The sequence below is a fragment of the Leopardus geoffroyi genome, chromosome B3 (assembly GCF_018350155.1).
Source record: "Leopardus geoffroyi isolate Oge1 chromosome B3, O.geoffroyi_Oge1_pat1.0, whole genome shotgun sequence".
NCBI classification, from domain to species: domain Eukaryota; kingdom Metazoa; phylum Chordata; class Mammalia; order Carnivora; family Felidae; genus Leopardus; species Leopardus geoffroyi.
Window position 1 is genome coordinate 79421313 of NC_059337.1, and position 22688 is coordinate 79444000.

A 22688-nucleotide genomic window follows, 5' to 3' on the forward strand; every position below is an offset into this window, starting at 1 on the left:
AATAATGCAGTATTTATTTTGATAACCCCTCTAAAACTCAAAATTGAACCTAAATCTGTTTTCTCCATTATTTGGCATATGTATATCATTCATCCTTGCAGGTCAGAAATAGCAAAAACTACACTTACTTACTTTTCTGTCACTTAGACTGAAAACATGCCCCAGTCATTACTCCATTCCCACCAGTTCTTTCAAACCAAACTCTCACCTTTCATCACTATACACACTTTACACATTCCTTCAGCTCAGCACTTTGCATAACCTCCTTCTAGCACAAATACAAATTATAGTCCCCCTTCTACAAAACCCTTGGTCAGGCCATAGTCACCTTCCTTCACATTCTTCTCCAATTTGTTTTCTTTTTCTTTTTTCTTTTCTTCTTTTTTTTTTCTTCTTTTCTATACTTGCTTGTTCCTTCTTAATCTGGGCATCACGCATACCCCCACACTAATAGGTCTGTGACACCTATTCCAGGGCTCATTCTCCTCTACAAAACTATTTGACATAGAAAATATGAAATGCCTATTAATTAATTCTGCTTCACTTAGCTTTGCATAACTGTGATCAAAATTATGCTGTACGGCTCTACTATGATGAAAAGGAATTATTAACTAACTGAAGAGTTCTTTGGATGATTAGAACGTGAAAGGACTTGAGAAATGGCTGGGATTTAGTCATACCTCATTTGTCACATGAGGAAATGGGACACTGAGAGGGCAAAGGGGCCTATGCTGTGTTTGGCAGAGAAAGGTCAGGAATCCCTTCAGTCACTCTGCCTCTACCCATGTGCCAGCGCATGAATTTACCCCCCAGGTTCTTCAACACATCATGGGCCAAAGGGTATGGCACTTAACCTTTATGAACTTTTGCTTGCTGTCCCAAGTTTCCCAAACAAGCCATAAGGCAGGCATTCCTGCACCATATATTATAAATGGAAGACATGGAATATGAGTTTATTGAGATTCGACTAAATTAATATAGGCCGATACGAAATTAAATTTAATTCACAAAGAGAAAAAATCCATTAAAATGTGGGAATTAGTAATAGCTTTTTTGTAATAACACATCTCATATTCTAAAATTAGGCCAAAAGATATAGGTGTTCTATGAGGACAGGCGACCTTCACTCTTGCTTAACTGCCAACAATAATCAATGCCATTTTGTGACTCTAAATAAGACAAAAAGACCTGAAAGTGACACCTTTTTTAGGGAAATGGATTCAATAGATAATCTAAAGGTTTGATGATATGTATTCCTCTCAGCATGGCTAGTTAAGATATGAGGATTATCATGTTCTTAAAGTTAGCTTTCTCACTAAAGCTGTCCAATATCTTTCAGAATGAGATTTAGAAAATACTAATTTGTACAGGACACTTTATTAGATAATCTTAAGCAAACTCATTTTCCAGGAGCTCACAGACTCTGTTCATGCCATTTTGTGACTCTATAAGATTGGATTTTTGAGGTGCAGGGCACAGTATACAGTGGTTTTCAAATGCACTGAGAATATTTTCTTATAGTATCTCATTATACCAGTGTTCTAGAAAAATCTTCGCACAGAATATAGTTTAACACTGAGGTCATACAAATGATTAATAAAAAGTTAAAGTAGCCTACTAGCATGCCACACTTAAAACTAGGAAAAAGCAAAGGGCTCTGACCACTCAGCCAGAGTTCTTTCCACTTTTCTGTCATAATCTCAGTGGTCACCCAAGTTCTCATGCTATTTTTTATTGAGTTTTTCAATCCTTCTCTTCACTTTGTATGCTATTAGGAATAGTTTATAGCCTCAAAAACAGTTTAGGCTTCGAGTCCCAATTAAGTCAAACAGCAAGAAATATACAGAAGGTTGACAGAGGGTCCCGTCAACAACAGGGAAAAGTCTATGGGGGTAGGCAGTCACCACATAACATGAGCACCAAACAACTACTGGCTCCAAAAGATCTCCTTACCCAGGCCACCAGCAATTCTTATCATGTGGAGAGAGGTTTAGCAGGAAGAGAATAGATGATAAGAGAGTCAAAATGTAATAGCACCTTCTGTGTACAAGGCACTGATCTCGGCACCTTCACAAAGATTATTTCCTTTATTGTCTGACCAATTGGAAAGGCAGATGGTCACTGTCATCCTTATTTTCCAGAAGAGAAAAGAAACACATAATTTCTAAGAAGCAGTAGTCAAAGGGCAAGTTTCACCTCAGGACTAACACACTGAGAAGGTCAGGGAAAAAGCAGCCCTAATCGTAGGCACTAAGGGTCAAGTGAGAGGAAAGATAGAGATTAAAAATGCACAACCTTATGTAGGGTTTATTATAGTTACTAGAACCAAAGAGCAGCAAGAGTCCTTTTTAAGCCTTCAATAAATTATCACTGATATTAAAGATATAGTTTTTAATAGTTAGAGATGCTCAAATAAAGACACAGATGCTGAAAGTTTCCAAGTGGACTCAAATCTCAGCATTGGCTAATTCAGGTAGAATGAAATCTGAGATTATGAAGATAATTTTTGACATCTCTATCAGTGCTTTAACAAAGCTATCAAATCCAGCTCTTAAAGGATCTTCAGTTCACTGCACTCATATGTTTTGGTGAGAAGTTTTGTTTCTTTGTTCCTGATGTAAACAACCAATTAAGAGTATTAAGATTTTCTGTGGGCCGTATATTCTTACTCTCACTAACTCAACCTTTTGATTTCCAAACATTCTTAAAAAAAATCCTATATTGTTTCATGTACTTGTGAAGGTTGTTATCAGAAACAAATTTCTTTCACTTAAAGAGCTTTCAGAATGATTATTCATAAAGAGAAAAGAAAGAACACTGTCTTACTCAGATGTGCATAATATTTAATTAGAAAACCATTTAGGTTCTCATTTTAACACTGTTTAAATATAAATCTTTATTATAAAATCGCAAAATACAAAATTCATGTTTTCTATTCTATTACAATGTCTAAGAAAGAAAATTTCACCTAATAATTTTAAATCCTGTAAAATAAAATGTCAACAGATATATTAAAATTTAATCCTCCAATATTAGTATCTGACTCATTGTCTTTATATACTAACATTGTCGCTGTTAAATCACTATCTATCAAATATAGGAACAGAATGATACAACATGGGATGAGCCAGATATGATCAGATAACTTAATCTATGCAATTGTGAATCTCATATTAATGAGGGAATCCACGTCAGAAATTAGTAACAGGAGGTATCTTACAGATGGATGGTGATAAAAAATTCCAATTTAAAATGAAAGTAGCAGCAATGCAAATTAGTGCAAAGTGTAACTTTTGTTCACAAAAAATTAAGGTCAAATTGCACAGATTTGGAATTAAATGTATTAATTCCAGACATTGTCAGCAGTCAGTGTCTTAGAGAACTCCATCACTCATTTTTCTGAGAGTACTATGAAAATTGTCTTAGGCAAGTGTCATATTCTAAATGGTATTTTTTCAGTCCCTTCACCTTAACCTGTACACTTACATAAGTCTTTCAAATTTATAATAATTTCAAAAAATTTTCAAATGAGACCTCCAATTGAAAAGCCTATTTTTAAAGAAAAGCATTTGGGAAATAAAGTTCAATGTCTGAAGAGCTGAAATATTCTGTGTGAATACCAGCCCTGGACTGAAGATTTTCACTGAGGAAATAAGAGTTTCGAAGCATTTGGGACCAAAGGAAAAGAATATTTCTTCCCAAACATTTCCAGCTTAGAATATGGGGTGAGGAAACTGGAATTTTCAAAACTTGAAAAAAAAAGAGAGAAAACATTTTGGCTGATAAGATGCTCCTGAATAAAATATTATCTGAAACAAATGTTTAATTCAGAAAACACCTGCCAATGTAGATGTGCCCTTCAATAAATATGGCATCTCCATCCCCATTTAACATGTTTCTTAGCAATGAAATGTTGGCATTAAATTTAAACATAAGTGCAGTATAAAACAGGCATATAGCTATATCTTGTGGACATGGTGTTATAACAGCTAGACCAGGAATTTTCAATGTTTTGAAGTCACAACGTTTTTATATTAACACCATTTAGAGTCCCATAATTAAGTAGTAAGGTGTTTGATGATATATACAAGAGAATAATAATGTAATCACAGTGATACTAGTATGCTGTCAATAATTTATACAAAAGGAGTAATTGAGAATAAGGCTTATGATAATATTAAGACAACAAAGTTTGAGGATAAAGGCCATGAGGAATATAATAATACTTCCATTCCCCTTTTTATGTTTTTTTTTCCTGAATCATATAAAATCTCTTCAAAACTGTTTTTACATATAAGTGGCAACACATACACTGTTTGTTTTCTAATGCCTCCTTGAATGCCCTTGAGACAAATGTATCTTTGTAGAACAGAGGCAATGAAATAATTTAGAGACCTGAATGGAAATGGATTCGTTCTTTCATGGATTTACAAATTGTATCTTTCCTAAAAACTTAGTGTATAAAACAAAAATCTGTAATTTCCAATAAAAACATCCAATGGGTATTATACTTGCAAACCATGAAAACTGGCAGACACTATGCACCCTTAATTTGAAGGATAATGTAAAAAAGTCCTGAAACTGGAAAACTGCAATTGTCAAAATAAAGAAAACCAGATGCTATCTTGGTTGAAAGAAAGTTTCAAGGCAAAAGAATATCTTAATTACTATGATAGTTATTATACTATATCCTTCAGGTTTGAATTGGCTTGAGGGAAAAAAATCTTTAGAATTTTTTCAAATATATATGTTTATAACCAGAAACCTGTGGTTTAAAAACTCACCCAAATGCTTACTGAAAAAAAAGAGATTTTTTTTCTTTGAAAATGTATATGTAATGGAATACAATTAAGATTATTTTATTTAAGAACTATTATAATGAAGTATTTTGACTGAGATGTTTAAAGTTTTTCACTTGAAATATCTGTCTTATTTTTATATATCAGTTTATCAGACCAAGTATTTGATAATACAGTCCTCAAGTATATGACATATAGCTCGGGTAAAATTACATGGGAGAATGGGAAGGAAAACATGGAATTAGACCTCCGTGAGAATGAATATACTAAAATACAGAGGAAAGACCAGCCATAGTTTTGACTGACTATGTGTAAGGGGCCTTTTGTGCATACAGTGATTATGTAATGTCAGAAGGGAGAAAGGTGCTAAACATGGCAGTTCCAAAATTTTTTCATGTAAAAATAGGGTTTTCCTAATGTCTGGCCCTTGAGTAGGGGATTATAGGCCTCACCTCTCTCGTGAAATCTTTTAGATTAATACTTGTATCAATTCTTAACTAACTGAAAGCTACAATTCTAAAAATCAAAATCCATTCTAACAATATTCAGGGTTCATTATATTACTAAATTGATTTCTTGAACTTCATTCAAGAGAATTTAATTATTGACTATTTTAAAACACCTACATATACTTGTCCCTCAAGGACCAACTATTGTGGTGGCCTGAGGGATGCTTTTCCTCCTATTTTGTTATCATTTTACAACTAAAGTGCCACATATGAAAATTCTTACTTATTAATATCTGAAAGCACAATGAGGCTTGTAAAGCATATAACACATATATTTTAAATCATAATGGAAAGCTATATTAATTCATATTCACAATATACATACTCAAGAAAGGATGTTCAAAAGTTATTGGAACTTCTTATAATACAAAGTGATATAGAATTTTGAATAATTTATTTTAAAACAAATTGTTAAAATGCAAAATGTCATTCAACATTGGCTAATATCATTATTTCTTAAAAAATACACAAGAAGTTACTCTCACTTCCAAATACCATGGAGCAGTTTATAATAGATCAAGGATCTTGCTGAAGACAATTAGGAAAAGCTGGATAACATAAAAAGACATAAGCTTGCAGGTACTGGAGAGTTGCTGACACAACCAAGGTTTAACTAACAAACCTTTGGAGAAAAAGGAATGTACCAAGATAAACCCAATTTTTTAAATATTTCTTTTTCTATCATGGTATATGCAATTCTTGTCTTAGGGCAAGGAGATGAGAAAGCAGGTAGAGGCCAGCTTCTACCTGCTGAGGAGGCAAAAACTAAAGTTTTGTGCTATCAAGACAGGGAGATATCTGAGGACTCTAGAGTCCCCCCAGAAAGGAAGAATCTTTTCTCTTCACAGAAGTTACCAATAAATCTGCATTTTTCATTACACTAGGAAGCCACGTAGAATGCAAATATAAAGTAGGACAGAGTGCTGGCATTCTCATGGCCCTGGGAAACCTCTCAGTTGAAAACCTTGGAAAGGGATGAATAAGAGGAAGACCAATCATTACAAAGACAGCAAATCAACCTCCAGTCAGCTCAATTCATCATTAGATTGGTATTTTCTATCCTTTTGTTACTTGCCAGAGGATGTGATGAATCCTCTCTGGAATGAGATAACAGAAATCAGTTCCTACAATCAAACACATGTCTAGGATTCAATAAAAATTACAGTCGTATTGAAGAAAAATTATCAAAGGAACAAATAGACAACAGTAAAGAACCATAGGTGACACAAATATTAGAATTATGAGACATGGAATTTAAGACAAATAGATCAATATGTTCAAAAAACAAAACAAACCAGAAAAATCTTACCATGCGATGGGAACATATAAAAAGAATTAAATAAAAATTCTAGACATAAAAATTTAGATTTAGATCTAAAAATTATATTAACTTAAATTTAGATTTCAAAGTATAGGCTTAACAACGGTTTGGAAAGAGCTCAAGGAGGGTTCTTAGACCTGGAAGACACATCAGTAGAAAATATCCCAACTGAAGCATGGAGGATAAAATGAGTGGAAAGTACAGATAAGATCATAAGATACATGTGGGTTGTGGTTAGAAAGGTCTAACATATATGCAGGTTGAGTCTTTGAAGAGAAAAGAGGAAAAATGTGGTAAAGGCAATATTATAGCAATTATTACTAAAAATTTTTCAATACTGAGGAAAAACTGCAAAGACAAACCCACGATGTCTTATAAACCCAAAGCAGGTAAATTCAAAGAATATCACACTGAGTTTCAACATAAAACATGTAAAAATCATAGATAAAGAGTTTAACCCTAAGAGTACCCAATGGGTGAAAAATCCATTACTGTCAAAGAAGTGGAGGAAAAAAAGGAAACCAGAAAGTAAATGCTGAGAGGAAAATTAAAAAAAAAACTATTAAATTAAAATTTTATACCCAGATGAGATATCCTTCAAAAAATGAGGCTGAAATAAAAATACAGAAACTAAGATTATTCAGAAAAGTAGTTACATGAAAGAGTAAAAGATTTCTTTGAGCAGAATGAAAATGAATCCAGAAGCAAAGAGAAAAATCCAAAGAATAAAGAGCAATGGAAAATGTATCTTTGTCTACACAAACATATACACATATCAAAAATGTGAAAAGAATCTATTTTGTCATTTAAAATATACTTAAAATTAAAATATTGATGGAAATAAGACAAAAATCACAAAAAAGGGTAAATGGAGATAAAGTGTTCTGTGTACCTTGCATGGTCTGGGAAGTAGTAAAAGTATAAATTTAAAACAGATGATCATAGAATAAAGATGTGAGTTATAATCTATAGGGTAAACGATGTTTAAAAAGTTAGGTATAATTACCAAACTAGCCAGGAGTTTGGGGAGGTTGGACATAGATTGATAAAAATATTTGATTAGTGCAAAATAAGGAAAGAAAGAAAAGTAAAATGAAAATGATGAAGTAAGCAAGAAATAAATAGTATGATAGTAAATATAAACTCAAGTGTGTCAGCAATTACATTAAACATAAATGGAATAAATATGCCATTTTAAAAACAAAAATATCTGATGATTAAAAAATAAAAAAGCCCAGCTCTATGCTATTAAAAATGTCCTTAAATTCACAAAATGGTTGAAAGTAAAGGACAAAAACCATGTATCTTTACAAATACAAAGAAATAGAAAACTAGTGTGGCAATACTGACAGATAACAAGGTAGATGTTCAGGTACATAATCCTGCTAGAGATAAAGAGGAGCATTTTCTAATGATAAAGGCGTTAATACATTAGGAAAATACAGCAATTTTAAATTTATATACATCTGCTGACATTGCTGTAAAATATATGAAGCAAAATAAGGTGGACAGAAATATAAAATACACAAAAGTCATAATGGGAGGTTTTAATACCTCTCTTAGTAATAATATAATAAACAGACAAAATAACAGTAAGGATATAGAAGAACTTAGCAAGAAAATAAATAGTCTTGACCTAACTGAATCATTTAGAACATTCTTTCAAGTACACATAGAATGTATAACAAAATAGATGCCGTTTTTATCAAGGTTGGTGCATGTCCAACAAATTCTAGAGAGGTGAAATCATGGTGTATCCTCTGACTTTATTACTATTAGATTAGAAAACAACTTTTTAAAAAGATAAGTGAAAAGTCCACAGATTTTAGGAAATTAAAAACTACACTTTTAGGAACAGACTAAATGTCCTTAATTTGTTAATAGGTACCTATATAAAACCTATAGCACATATCATGTGTTGTAGTAAAACATACAAACTTCCCCTGCCCACACAAGACAGAGAAAGAAACAAAGATGTTCATTAGCGCCTCTTCTGTTCAACATCTAGTCAGAGTGATAAGGAAGAAAAAGAAATAAGAGATATAAGGCTTAAAAATAGAGAGAAATATAATATCATTTACAGATGACATAACTGTATAAAATCCAAAGTCTTCTATAGTAAAACTAAAAAAAAAAATCAGAATTTTAAATGAATTAAGCAAGTGAACTACATAAATGGTCAATATAAAAATATAAATTGTATTTGTATAGACCATTGACAATTGCAAAATGAAATTCTAAAAATATAGATACAATTTGCAATAGCATCTCAAAAAGCAAATGCCAAAGAAAAAAAATCTAACAAAATATGTATAAGACCTCTACCCATAAAACTGCAGAATACTGAGAGAAATTAAAGAAGACTACTAAAATTTTAAAACTACTAAAACTTTATAAATATAAGACTATTAAAACTAAAAGAATTGAGAGAAACTAAATGAGACTATTAAAACTACCACGTTCATAAGAAGAATACAATGTTGAAAGCATAGCATTTCTCCTAAAAGTGATACATAGATTTGATGTTTTCCCAATCAAAAATCTAGCAAACATTTTTAAAGGTGTATATTGGCAACATAATTTTCAATTCAAAGGGATAAGAAAAAGAACAAAATCAAAGGATATACATTACTAGAAATCAAGACTCAATAAAAGGTACAATTAAGACAGTGTAGAGCACAAGGAAACTTAAAAAAAAAGAATCTAATGACAATCTACACATACACTTGGTTTATGAAAAAGGTGACAGTGAACTGCAAAATTGAAAGATGTGTCTTTTCAATAAATGGCATTGGGCCAAATGAATATACATAAGGAAAAAATTATAACCAATTCCTACCCTATAGAATATGCAAAAATAAATTCACATGATCCATAGATATAAAAATAAAGGTAAAAGTATAATTTCCCCCCAAATACAACCATACTGTCACATCCTTGTGGTAAAGACATCTGTAACAGGACACAAAATGTGCTAATCATAAAGGAAAAGACTACATTAAAATTAAAAGATTATATTAATCCAAAGACATCAGTAAGAAAGTGAAAAAGGCAAACTTTAGACAGAAAAAATGGTTGGAAAGCTTTTATCTCACAAAATGACATATGTGTAGAATATACCAAGTACTGCAAAACCATAAGGAAAAAGGTTTAAAAAGAGAAAAGAAAAATGGGCAACCAATAGTTCATAATAGACAATATCCCATGGCCAGTAAACACAGGGAAAGTGGTCAAAACTTATCAGTTGTCAAAAGAGGACAAATTAAAATTACAATGTCATATCACTACCTACCCACCAAAATGGCTCACATTAAAAAGAGTATAACACCAAACTCTGAAAATACATCATACATTGCTGGTGCAATCATGAAATGGCACAATCACTTTGGAAAACTGTTTGGTCAAATCCACCACCGCTGAACATACCTTACTCAGTGTTTCCACTCCTAGATACATATTTAACAGAAAAGTCCACTTATGTATCCAAAATACATATCAGAAGATCAAAAGAAGCCAAAATTTGGAAACAACCATGTCCATCAAAGTAAAGATAAATGATTTTGGGGGATATTCATGCAATGAAATGCTCTACAGCAATGAAAATAAATGAACTGCAATTACACCACATTTGTTTACAGCATGGATACAAGAAAGTATATACCATATGTTACTACTAATAATAAAGGTCAACAACATAAAATCAACCCAAGAAAACAGGAATTAAGAAAGTGATTTCGTTGGGGGCTAGTGGTAAGATGGGACAAAAGTGAATTTCTTATATGCTAATAGTGTTCTATTCCTTTAAATCATTGGGGGTTACATGGATGTGTTCACCTTGTTCAAATATTCAATACTCCGTACACTTACATCTGTGCATGTTTGAACATGTGTTTAACTTCAATGAAAATTTACTTGACACAAAACAAATAATTACATAGTAATGAAAATAGCCTTCAAAAGACGTTTCTCCAAAGAAGACATACAAATGGCCGACAGACACATGAAAACATCATGTGAAACCAGACACATGCTCAACATCACTAATTATCAGGGAAATAGAAATCAAAACCACAATGAGATGTCACCTCACACAAGTCAGAATAGCTAAAATCAAAAACACAAGAAACAACACGTGTTGGCAAAAATGTGGAGAAAGAGAAACCCTATGCGCTGTTGGTGCAAAGGCAAATTTGTGTAAAATAGTATGAAGGTTTCTCAAAAGTTTAAATAGAATTACCACTTGATCCAGTAATTCCACTACTGGGTACTTACCAAAAAGACCCAAAAAAACACTATTTCAAAAAGATATGTGCACCCAATATATATATATATATATTATATATATATGTGTGTGTGTGTGTATACACATATGTATGTATGCACATATATATATACACATATATATGCATACACATAATAGAATATTACTTAGCCATTAAAAAGGATGAAATTTTTTTCATTTGCAAGAACATACATGGATCTAGAAGGTATAATGCTAAATGAAATAAGTCAAAGACAAATACCATATAATTTTATTCACGTGTAGAATTTAAGAAACAAAACAAACAACCAAAGGAAAAAGAGACAAACGAAAGACAGACTCTGAGCTATAGAGAACAAACTGATGGTTACCAGAGGGGAGGTGGGGAGGGTGAAGGGGATTAAAAGCACACATTGTGTTGAGCACTGAGTAATGTATAAAATTGTTGAATCACTATGTTGTAGGGCTGAAACTGATACAATACTGTATTTAATTATACTGGAATAAAATAAGAGAGAAAAAAGCTTTGCCTTTTCTTGTTCTTTACTGACTTGTTATACCAATAAAGAAATTGTACCATAGCTGTGGGTTCTATATTGGCTTCATGAAGACTTTGGTCTTCAGATTTACTAATGACAAATAGAAGTTAAGGACTTTTACTTATAAATACCTCTATAACAATAACTCCATGTGAAAGGCACTATGAAGTTCCATGTAATGCTTATACCTTAGAATTTCACATGCTTGTACTTTATCCCTTAAAATATAAAAAATTATATTTAGAAGTAATTATCTTATTGTATCATGGCTACATAACTACCAAGTGAGTAGGAGGTAATACCATTATCCCATCTAACAAGTGAGGCAGAATGAACCAAAAACACAGCCCAAACCCATCTACTAAAAGGGTTTTTACTAAAAGAGAACCGATTGATTCAGTACTTATTTTGTGAACTGCAAACTCAAACATCCAATTTCTCCTTTGACCTAATCTACCAGACACAGACTCCACCAGTCATTTTTCAGAAACTAGCTTTTAATATCGCCTTCAGTGGAGAAGTCCATGAACACTTGTTCCAGACACAAAATGCTTTGGACAGCTGTCCGCATTTCTCTCCACACCTTTCTTTTCAAGACTCCCTCAATTCTTCTGATTATATCAGATAGACAGCCTGACTGACATGCTAATCGGCATTCAACACCTTATGTAGCTCTACTCTCTCCCACTAAGAGGGCAGCTAAATTTCCTTTAAAGAGAGAGAATGTGTCCCCTGATCCAGAATTCTGACAGCGGCATCAGTGGGAGTGAGAGGTAGACTGCTTCTTTTTCTTAAAGGAAATGAAGATTGTTACATCCACATTAAACTTCCACGCAATATATATGAAAGTAGTAACAATGCCTCAAAAGATCTGGTGGGTGTCCTGACGACAGTACATCTCATCCTCCTCAAAACAAAAGAGTTATTTCTGATGTGATTTATGGGACCAATTTGTCTTACCTCACCAGAATCATGTTAGTCTATCTGATTATGTTCCAGGCTATCTCTAGGGATCAACTTCTTTAGTGGGTAGTTAATTCTAGGAGTGGTCTACATCTATGAATCTAGCCTCTAAAATTCTCCAGTTTGTCTCAAACTGGTTTATATTGCCTTGTACTCAGGAAAGGGGCTCTCATTCCCTCACAGTTAGGTGGACCAAGTCATTAAAATAAGTGTTTATTCCTCCCCCCCCCGGCCCCCACCCAATTATAGGCACCAAACCCTACATGGAAACATGATTTCATTCAACGTGATAGCTATCATGAAATCCACGCTGGAAAATTTAACCAAATTCACTTCTCCTAATTTCAATCCCAGTATGTTCTTTCAAAATTGTCTGAATTATATGATGTTAGCAAAGAACATCAGCAATGAAACATGAATTATAATTGACAGTATGCTAGCCCAGTAGCTAGTATGCTAGACAGTAGCTAGTATGGAGCTTGAGAACTTCAGCTACCAGGTCTTCTTGGTTTCAGTTTCCCATCTCTACCCCTGTAAGGTCCATTCTACATGTTCCCTAAGCAAATCTCCTTAAAATTCACGTTGTTGATGTTCTTAGAAAAGCAATATCTTCTGGTGTACTTTCAGAATCGAGTCCAAAATTCACAGCTGACGATAATAATGGGCTAACTTCCCTCATTCTCTCATCTTTGCCTATCATGATTATCTATTTCCATTACCTACTCTTAGATCCATCAGCTATTCCGTTCAACTGGAGGAAAAACTTTTCATTTACACACACATACACACACACACATACACACACACACACACACATTTTCTTCTAGGACATAACCAGTTGATTTGAGGGAAATAGACAATATGCAAAGAGCTAACGTTATTTAAATATTCAACACTATCATTTTAAAATGCTAGGATTCCATACAGGCTAATTATTTAAGATAAAGAATAAAATATTCAGGAGATACTTTACTTAAAATTGGAATGGAACTCAAGTTATTCTGCTGTCAGCTATTATAAGTTTTCAACATTGTGAAAATTATTAGATTCTGGATTTGTTACTATAAAGAGGAAGGACTAGTGTTTAAGTTAATGAATGAATGTTGCAGGTTTCAAATTCTTATACTTTCAATTTTTATTCACAAAACCTATTGCCAGAAACAATATTTTATTAACAACTGAATAGCATTATTATCTTTCCTCCCAGGATTTATTTACAGCATATCATTAGTGACACAAACACCTTTATGTACCCCAAATATTTTTCTATATACAACCAACTGGAAGAATTAATTATTTATTAGTATTTAGATCTTGAATTTATTTAAATGGCCTTTGAAAGATATTTCAAAGTCCTCCAAGACCATTATAAAGTACTAGGGGTAAATTCATGTTTGTCATCCAAATTCCTTACTGGTTTTCAATGAACTTCTCACTTACCTGGATACTATGGGTTTACACATGCTGTGAGCCTTGAATATTGATTTTCACTTAAAAATTTTAAAGAGATGATCTGGATTGTAAGTAACATAAACTCTGTGGGTATTTAAAATTGAAGAGAGCTAAGAAGAGTTGCTTTTAGAAAGAGCAAAGAGGACAAGTGAACAATTTAAAAATGGAATGAATGGAATTTAAAAATGCAAATGAGTGAATCATATTTTTCACAGAAGCCAGATGTCCACTTGCTTCCATGTTACAAATCAGTATAAAGGCTTATTTGTAAGGCAAGGTTTACGCAATAAAAACAAAATGATGTATTTAGAAAAACAGTCTATTGATCCATCTGGTTTCAAGGTCTATGTAAGAAAGAAAAAAAGATGGCATTTTTGTTAACTTCACCTCAATTATCAAGATCAGAGTTGTTAATTTTCCTTCAAAAGCAAATATGCACTACTTTATATGCAAAATTTCTCTGTGTGTACTTACTGAGCATTTTCTGTAAAGAGATATTTCCTAAAAGATTAAGAACCACTGCCCTTCCAGCCCAAACATCTCCGTTTTAAAATCACATTGTTTGCAACTTCATTTGGTTAGATATTAAGACACGAGTGTGGTATTTTAAGAAGTCAAATATCCTGCAAGTAAAATTTTTTCTTGAAATAGTCCACTTTGGTAAGTGGATCAGAAATTAATATACTTGGGAAACAGGAAGAAGTAGAAATGACAAAAGCACTTAAACATCAATTAAAGATAACCATTTTGTTAAGATAATCATTTAGCCTTGGAAATGATAATACAAAAATCACCTAGGACAGACAAAAAGAAATATTAAAAATTACACTACTACTTCAAGTATATTTACATTTATTTGGCTGAGGCTTTGGGCATTTGCATTAACATAATCAGTTACACATATTTGATCAAGTCCACCAAAAAACTAAATAGAGAATTGAGAAATTTACTCAAACTGTTGAGTCATTGAATTTAACACTATCATATCACTTGAAAATTTGTGAATGGGAGGGGCATAAGGAGAATAGAAACCAATGCATCCCTCGGATGCCTAAAATCACTCAAAGTTAGCCAAAGTATATAATACAGATGCTATTTCTTGCATTTTTATTTGAATGTTCTCTTGGAAATTTCTACTTCAAATCCCTTACTATACTACCATAACCACTATTTCACACCTCTATTTTTTAAAAGGGCTACACAGAAGAGAGGGAATGGAGATTTATCAATTATTGAGAAAATGGAGGTGGAAGACAACCAACACCTACCAGTAAGGCTCTTTGACACCCACATCCATATAATCCACCAGAGACTGTTATTTGATCAAAAATAAGTATATTTTCTGGCTTATTTCACTAGATTTAATTCAATCTTTGCTATATTTTTTTTAAAAAAATTTAATGTTTATTTATTATTGAGAGAGAGAGAACACAAGCAGGGGAGGGGCAGAGAGAAATGAAGACACAGAATCCGAAGCAGACTCCAGGCTCTGAGCTGTCAGCCCAGAGCCCGACGTGGGGCTTGAACTCACGAGCCTTGAGTTTCGGCCTGAGCTGAATTCTGATGCTCAATCTACTGAACCACTTAGCCGCCCCTCAACCTTTGCTTTACATAAATAGAACTTGACTAACTAAACAGAATTTTTAAACAAGGGTTGTGGCTACATAACACAACTTAAACAGTGTACAGTTTCTAAGATTTTCTTTTGGAGTTACTAGACCAATCCATTTTTACCTTCTGTACCTAAATACAACTTTATTACAATCCGAGAAATATAATGCATTTAATATAAGGCCAGGGAGTTATAGAAGCTACTTAAAATAAGAAACCTAAGTTTCACCTAACTTTTACAGTAACTAAGGCAGGTATTTTATACAGGGAACAATAGCTCAGGAATACATCTCTCAGTGGAGTTGTTAATATCTATTCCTATGGTATACAATAAGATGCATTCATTCTTCATTAGCTCTTTTTGGTAAGGACACAATGTTATTTGCTTAGGAAATGAACCAGAAGTCTTTATTTGATCTTATTATTTTCTGAAATCACCAGGCCAAGTCATATGACTTGGACTCATAATGTAGGAGATCACCTAAGGCCTTGCTTCTCACAGTGTGAACCACAGACCAGCAGCATTAGCATAACCTTTGAACGTGTTCAAAATGCAAATGTTCCCACCCACCCTAGGCCTACTGAATCAGTATCTTCAATTTGACAAGGTCCTCAGGTGATTCATATACAGATTAAATTTGAGAGGCACAGGTCTAGATTAGAGGTTCTTCAAGTGATCCTTAACCAGCAGCATCAGCCTTACCTGTGAGTTGGTAAAAAAACGATAATTCATCAATCCAACTCTAGGCCTACTGTACTTTAACAGGTTCTCCAGGTGGTCCTTATGCACATTATAGTTCGAGAAACACTGACCTAGATCATTAAATTCTGATTTTGTTGGAAATATTTTCTATGTACCGAGCCCTCCTGCTACCTGCTTCTTTTTCACACCTACTAGAAAGAGAATCCTTCTAACACAATCCTTTCTATTCTATAATAGAAGGGGGGGGGGCGGGAAAGCTTGTATATTTGGCTGTTCTTGGAAAGCCCTAGAATGCCATCAAACATTTACAACAATTTGAGGGTAGGTTTCCCTATTTGAGTTTGTTATTATGCCAGCATCATTCCTATTATCTCAACAGATACCATGAACGTCTCCTGGCCACATTCACTTATTTTTACTTTCTTACACATGAGCATGCACATGCACACAAACACACCATTCAAAAAATGGAGGTACTGATTATGTAGCAAGTAGTCATATTAGTTACATATTTAGTAGTTACTGTCTTCCCCTTAAGAGAAGAAAGAACACCCAATACCAGAACAAATTGGCAAAAGCAGAACTTCACAATCATGCACATTTTTAAAGCCACAAAAAAAACAATGTGTTAAAGCCAATGGCCTCCTAAACAGTACAGATTAACTCATTTCTCCTGTGGCCATCTTTGGTCTCTTGGCAAGAAACTGAGGTAGTCCCATTTTTACCATCAATCTAGTTCAGTGATCACCTTCTCTATGAACCCTTCCAGTCACTCCGGGGCAAAAATAGAAGCCCCTCCTCTGACTTCCCATAGAAATGTTGGTGTGCACTTATCAGAACCCTTGTTTTGTTGTGTTGTTAACTTTGGTTTACTGCCTCAATCGCCAGACTATGAATATATTAAAGGCCTGGAACTTTATCTTAGTCTCTGAATAACTGATAGTAAGGATGATCAGGCTCTTCAGTTAGTTCTCCATAAATATCTCTGACGGAACAAATGAGTAAATGAATGAAACTATCATGGTAAAAAGAATATATCCTTTCAAAGCATAAGAGCTCTAACAACAATGGAAACATCAGGCATCTGAAATAATTACAAATCTTGCATTCCTTCTTAGGTTAAGAGTGCTAGAATCTTGTTTGTTTTGTGCCCATATAGTCCCTAAACGGTTTAAATGACTTGCCCAGATTTATATAGCATGATATTAAAATATCAGTCAAATATCTTTTTTGTTTTTCCATTGGCCAATACTGTTACTTCAAAGACCGTGAATGAACCCAATTATGTGCCTTTCACGCTTAAATAATTATGAAAATTATATTGCATTTCACCTGAGCCATCACATTACTTGTTACATATTTTAGAACTGTAAAACATGTTTTTCATTCTGCATCATCACTTGTAAGCCTCAAAGTTCTTACTATTGGAAATAGATTTTCTCCTGTCTGCTTTAGGGTAACATTGAAACACTTCCAGATCTCATTTCACCTTAAAAGTCCTCTTCCTTTTTCAATACCTGTGCTTGACTCCCCTTAATGTTAAAGTTGTGTGCACACACTAGTGAGACAGAAGACAACTTAACACTGCTTGGAGGATTTCTTTCTTATGCTTTGGTCCCAAACAAGTACATGTGATATTGGATGACCTTCTGCTCCAGACTTCAGCCACTTACACAGTGGCTTCCTTTTCTTAGATGTAGCAAAGAAGAGTTTAGGCCTCAAACCTTTGAAGTGGAGCATCAGTAATTTACCATATGAGCAATGAACAATCCCAAAGATCTCTGGGGCCAGAAAATCAACATTATTAACAGTACTATGCTCTTACCCCAAAATTACCCTCGTCCACACTTTAGCTTTCCAAATGTATTTTAGTTACAGAAGGCTAGTCAAGTGCCATATTTGAAGAAGTGAAGATAAACAGGAATACAAGAAAAAGACAAAAGTGGTCGCAGTAAAGAAAAGAATATAAACAAACACCTTATGAATATAACCTATCATACGCTTATTTACTTGGTTTCTTACTGAGAACATTTGTATAATTCTCTTGTACAGGTGACAAAATCAGTTCATGAAACACCATTCCCGGGACTAGAAAATTTTTTCAGGGCAAATATATTCAAAATGTGCTCACTGAGCTAAAAGAAATGCAGACTGTGTGTGTGTGTGTGTGTGTGTGTGTGTGTGTGTGTGTGTGTTCTGCCAACTAAATATGTGATTTTGAGATACTTCAAGGGAAAATACATTATTTCTGTATGTCTTCCCCACCTACATACTACAAAATGACTACATAGATGTCATGTCAAAGCCATAATAATTTCTTAACTACATGGAGGGAGATATGAAAAGAGCGAATACTGAAAGATGTCTTAAGCCTCAGGGCTGTCAAATACTGATTTATAGTAAATTTCTACCAAAACAAGTCTGAAGTAAACAGGTATTAATTTTGCATTAAAAATATCTTATTCATTCAGATCATGGCAAAGATAATTTGTAAAATGAGAGACCTAGAATATATAATCCTATACATCTTTGATTCCATGGAATGTATTAATGATTATTCAGATTCTTATCCAAAGTGAAACAATGACACTATAATACAGGAGGAAAACAAGTTTCTGTAACATTGTGAATAACAGTGCCATTGTAATATCTGAATTTATTTTGCTTTAAATACAAATATTAACTTATTCTTGTTGTTTGTAAAAACACCATAAGAAGAAAAAATGGGAAAAAAAAAAACCTTAATGGATAACTAAAGAGCTCTGTGTGCTAAATTCAATTCAGGTTTAATTTTGAACAGAAATCTTTTAATGTGTATTTGGTTAAGGATATGTGATCTGGTCACAAACAATGAATGGCCTGGGATGTAAGACACAGCTGTGAGTTTTAAAACTACAACTTAGAGAATTTTAATGTCTTAAATTTATCACTGTCTATGATTTTACAATAGTCCCATAATCTACTTTAATAATAGCACATGCTTTTTATTATTTTGTGAAGTCTCAACCCCACCCTTCAAGGAAATCAGATTTCAGAAGTTCTCAAACAAGTCAAAACCCTCCAACATGAAATTTATAATCAAAGACTCAGCCCAGAAATACATGTAAATTCTGTTCAAGTAAAGTATCTCTCTCTCTCTCTTAGATGTTCTCACATATCAAATCACTGCATTCATCCCTATGTATTATTTCTGCTATAAAAATATCAGTGTGCTTTTGGAAAGGTTTTTACTCTTACAAAATTATTGAGATGTCTACCTGAAAATCAATGGTAGGTTTGGTGACATAATTACTCTAATTCTCAAAAGCCAGGCATTCATAAATGTGGAGCTATGTCTTTTCCTGGTGGTAAAGTTCAGGATTTGCTAATTGGTACAATCAGAGAGCAATAGTTTCAAGGCTGCTGCAGCAGTATGCTTACCTAAATTGATGCACAAGCTAGGTCCATGACGAGAAGCACTCATTTACCCATAAAAACTGAGAAATGATATTGCCCAGTAATCAATTTGCGTAGGCAGTTGTTCATAGATGTGTCTCTGATCCATGCACTAAAAAGCAGAGCCATGTAGTATCTTATTTCTTCACCCTCCAAAGGAAAAGTCAGAAAACAAATCACAGAGAAGGGACTCAGAAAACACAAGAGCTGTATCTTCAGCCCACATAAGCTTATTATATGGTTGTACAGTTATAAGAATTATATCAGTAAAGCACCTAAATAGACATTTCACTTGAAAGTAAGAAAATATAGAGCCCTATAATAAAAATAAAGACTTTGCAAGCCAGTGTTAGTTTCCTGTTTCCAAGTTCACGAAAGAGATTATAAATAGCATGTACTTTTTAACATGCACAGTCTATAGCTTTCAAAAATAATATTAGATAGAGTATACAATACATTTATTTAGTTATTGCTTACAGCAAGATAAATATCTGTCATTTTATCTATACTTCTACCCATAACTAGAAACTATGACAACCCCCCTTCACTGTATTTGTATTATTAAAGATTTTGTAAGGCTACCATAGCTATATTTACATATGTACAACTTGAGGTGCATGGGAAAAAGCAAGTAATCAAGAGCTTCAATTTGGTGTCTTAAGAATTGTCCTCTATTCTTATTATCCTGCGATTGTGTTCAGAGCTCGAGAATTTAAAATGGGGGGAAAAACACCCTCATATAGCAATCACCATTCTTCCTGTAATCAAGTCCATACTTCTTTTCATATTCTTTCACTGGATTGCTTTTCTCTGTTTATTGTTGTTGCTAAACAAGGTGAGAGTTTACACGACATTTTTCAGTGATGATTTCTTTTGCAGTAACAAAATCTTAAATGCAGTCTCTCTTTTCCTCCTGCTATATGCTATCAAATTCATCTTTGTATGGAAGGCACAAACTAAAATGAGTAAATTGCCCTTAGTAGGTAGTACTCTTTTCCAGACACTAGGAAGTAAATTGTCAAAGAGTTACATAGGGTTTTAGCCGCATGATTCCCATTGACTTTAATGGGAGTTGCACGGAAAACACCCCATGCGAAGCTTAGAAAAGTAGGGGTTAGTTTTCCTTATGATCTCCACTATATTTTATACCCTCTAGCCCCGAACACTCTCTCTTCACATACCTCTCTGTTCTCCCCTTTCCCTGTCCTACCCCTAAATGGATATAAATCTAAGGTCATTTCATTTAGCTATCTGTGTACATAGCTACTCAACATACTCCACCCCTAACACCATATGCAAGTCTCGCAGTTAAACATCTCTTTCTCCAACCCCCAACTCCAAACCACCCAATGTCCAGTTTACATGGATAGCTAGAGAAAGATGTGTTTTTCATGTTTTTAAGGATTATTATATTAACAATATTTTTTAAATTTGTACTGTTTCAAGTGATATCAAAATTGCCTAAATTAGATTCTTTCCTCCATCTTAAAAAGTGCCTATGTAGTATTACCACTTTCACTATTATTTACATTTAAAGTAGTTTTAGTATTTTCTGAAAGTTCCCTTAAAGCACAAATATATAAGCTACTGGGAAATACACGAGGCATTGTAAGGCAGTTATCATAGCCACTTAAGTAGCAGTTAAAGTGTTTCATAGCATAACTAGTGAACAACATAATAGATACCATGATGTTAGATACTGGCAGAACGGGTACAAGTTTCTATCATGTCTGGGGAATGAAGGACACTCTTGTCTCTGTGATAGAGACAGCAATACCACAATTGCCTTATGTCACTCTTATATAATACATTGCAACACACACACACACACACACACACACACACCCTATGGGATTGTTCTAATTCCCTAGCAAGTTTTGATTGTGGAGAGAGCCAAACTAGGCTAGCTTTGAGCTAGATTTTTATGAGTGTTTGGTTCTGTATAGAATGCACAAAAGGCCCAATCTTCGTGCCTACCACTTTTTTCATTACTGTGGCATTAATTACAAAGTAAGATGCCAAGTAATTGGCAAGGGGAACACTACTTGCTTATTTATCGGATACCTTTATCCTATGCCCCTGGCTTCTCTCCTTTACTGCACTTTTATAATAGATTACCAGAGTAGCAATGTAAAGAGTAAAGGGTCTTTCCTTTGCACATTTATAACCCAACTTACCTTGAATTCTTTGTCTTTTTTTCAAATCACACCAGTAAGAAACGGTTTGCACTTAGCCACATATTAATCAACACACAATATACACACATACAAGTCTAAAACAAAGCAGAGTATGTTCTGCTAAAAGCAACTGGTTTACTACCAAAAATCTTTCCAGTTCATTCTTACACCTATGGATTCATTATTTCTAGGAAACACTGTGGGAGTGTGCCATAAAATATCAGACAAACAGCGAACATCCTGAAATCTTCTCAACACAGAGTACCTCAAAAACATACAAGAACATACTTTTTCTCAATTTGTTGTCTTATTTGTCCCCAGTTATCATCAATTACTACTGTTCTGTCTCTGTGTTGATCATGACAAAAGATATGTTTTTCATAAAATAACACGTTTGGACATAACGAGAACGTCGGTTCCCATCTTTCCCGTTGCCGCATAGCACGTCTCGTGCTGTACAGGCGCAGTTGGCTGTCCAAGGACCCTGATGCCAAATTGCGGAGGATATTCTTGTCGCAGTGACAAATTGCTTGCTGGTGGGCTGTGCAGAGTGTTGTTCTGGCAGCATCAGAGTTGTCTACGTGTCTGTCACTTGGTTAGGCTGCTTCAATGCTAGGTGATTTCATCCCCACCCCCCCTCCCCTCTCCTTTTCCTTCAATGCGATTTTTCAGACTTACCTTCGCTTCCCAGTGAGTGGGGGCTTAACTTTCACTTGACAATGAGCCTATGGAAAAGCCTCCCAAGCTCTCCGTACAGGTATCTGTAGGGTGAGAGAAGGATTTTTTTCACTGTGCCATACTTGTTTTCCATACAAACCTACAGGCTGCCATTACAGCCACCCACATCCCTGTTGGCAACGCACTTATGCAGTGAGCGCCTTAATGAATCCAGACAAAACTGCACAGCATTCCTGACAC

The 22688-nt window shown here is 34.0% G+C and overlaps 1 long non-coding RNA gene across 1 annotated transcript in view; it reads right to left on the bottom strand.

Moving 5' to 3' along the window:
* The window catches only part of LOC123583495, a 138954-nt gene extending 116359 nt beyond the window's left edge, over nt 1-22595 (bottom strand). Inside the window, exons 1-2 of the long non-coding RNA XR_006704904.1 lie at nt 22449-22595; nt 19579-19743 (exon numbers count right to left, since the gene is read on the bottom strand). This is a non-coding gene — a long non-coding RNA (uncharacterized LOC123583495). The remainder of the gene's footprint in view (nt 1-19578; nt 19744-22448) is intronic.
* Nucleotides 22596-22688: the final 93 nt, after the last annotated feature.